The following is a 1,867-nucleotide window of genomic DNA, read 5'->3' as shown; positions in this document are numbered from 1 at the left end:
TTTATATAGTGCCCGGTCACACTTACGTCGTAGGGTCAACAGAGTATCGAGTTTTCAACCTGGTACACGTGGTGGCAAGCCACGACACTTAATCCAGGGAATCTCGTATCTCAGATTATTCAAATTCACAAGCCATATAAATAATTCAATTATAATTCATCAACATCCACATCATTCTCAATTGCATCTCATTCATCATCATACATTAAACATATTCAATCCTTATCCTTCATTATATCACCTCCCATTCCATCCATCAATAGTTTCAATTCAAAACATAATTCATTCTTTTCTAAGAATCAAACTTCAAACTTAAAACATACTCACTTTCTTAATAACTCAAAATCAAACCATATAACATTTAAATCTAAATCTCTTTTAAATAATCATCTAAACAAAATCTCTAATTTTTTATAAAATTTCGGCAGCATCTCCTCTAAAACTCGGACTTTGCCACCCTGTTCGGGTCCAAACCTGTATTCTTTTCAATTCAACATACCCTTTCTCATCATCATAACAACCACCACAATAAATCTACCTCAAATCAACAATTAAACTCATACAATATTCAAATCCAACCACCAAAATTCAACTAAGGATCATAGTTCACAAATCCTAGGCTTTTAACACAAAATACCTCATTATCACAACAACCTCCACAATAGTTATACCTCAAATCAATAATTCACCAAATCATTAGTTAATCAACAATAACATTCAACCATAATTCTCTCCAAATTAACATAACAACATTCACCATCCAAAATTAAAAACTAATTATCCAATAAACTTCAACCAAATATATTCATCGACAAATTACTAAATATTAAATATACACCTGCATTCCAACTTATCCTATGGTCATCTAGCCTAAGTTTTCACAGAACATTATATATTAAATGTAAGAAACCTAAACCATACCTTAGCCGATTTTCACGTAACGACCAAAGCTATTTATTCAAAACCAAGATAGCCCCTCAAAACTCAACTAATCCGCTTCCTCCAAGTTCCAGTATTCACAATTTCAAGCTCCAATTATTTATTTTCAACCTAATACACATTCATAATACATATATACCCAATTTACTACTCAAAGCTCAAATTTAATGAAAATAAAATAGAATTATCGTATCCTCACCTTACCCAAGCTTCACATAAGCAAGAGTGAATGTTTCTCTCAAGCTAATTGGATCCTAAAACATCAGAAATCAAAGAAATTCAATATTCCCACTTAAAATTCGAAAATTGGGGGAAGATGAAGCTGAGAGTGAAATAGCAAGTTACCTATGAAATTGTTCCGGTAGAAATGTAGAGCTCGACGCGGTGAACGCGTGGCCGCAAACGGTGCGGCGATTGGAGCTCGGACGGAGAAGTTACGGGGATCGGAAGTTAACGTAACAATTTTGACGTTCTTCCTTTCTTCTCCCTGACGCTCTTCGACGCTGCCAAAAATGGGGAGAAGAAGAACGTGGGTTCACTTAAAGGGCTGGTCCGGTTGGGCCCGGTTTGGGCCCGGTTCAACCGGTTCGGCCCGTTCGGTCTAATTTTGGACCGATTTCTTCGAAATTGGTGTCAAAATTCTCGTTTCGATGAGCTCTATCCTAATTTAATATAATATTCACATTTCTAATCTTCCTTATTAAAAATTAATTTATTGACTAATTATCTACTAATTTAACCGGGGTTTACATCCTACCCACCTAATAAAGAATTTTGCCCTCAAAATTCAAATATAGTTACCTGAAAAGAGATTTGGATAGTCCTTTCGCATATCTGATTCGAGTTCCCAGGTATGTTCCTCGATACCAGCTCGTCTCCAAGCTACTTTTACCAATGATACTTCCCTTCCTCGTAATCGTTTAACACT

The 1,867-nt window shown here is 35.5% G+C and overlaps 1 long non-coding RNA gene across 1 annotated transcript; it reads right to left on the bottom strand.

The window, feature by feature from the left end:
- Positions 1–921: 921 nt before the first annotated feature.
- LOC140181963 (uncharacterized) lies at positions 922–1,453 on the bottom strand. Its single transcript, XR_011877670.1, has 3 exons — positions 1,285–1,453; positions 1,139–1,193; positions 922–1,050 (listed from the first exon to the last, which is right to left on the bottom strand). It is a non-coding gene; the product is annotated as an uncharacterized lncRNA (long non-coding RNA).
- Positions 1,454–1,867: the final 414 nt, after the last annotated feature.

Source organism: Arachis hypogaea, chromosome 19 (genome assembly GCF_003086295.3).
Source record: "Arachis hypogaea cultivar Tifrunner chromosome 19, arahy.Tifrunner.gnm2.J5K5, whole genome shotgun sequence".
NCBI classification, from domain to species: Eukaryota; Viridiplantae; Streptophyta; class Magnoliopsida; order Fabales; family Fabaceae; genus Arachis; species Arachis hypogaea.
This window is presented reverse-complemented; position numbering and strand designations above follow the sequence as displayed.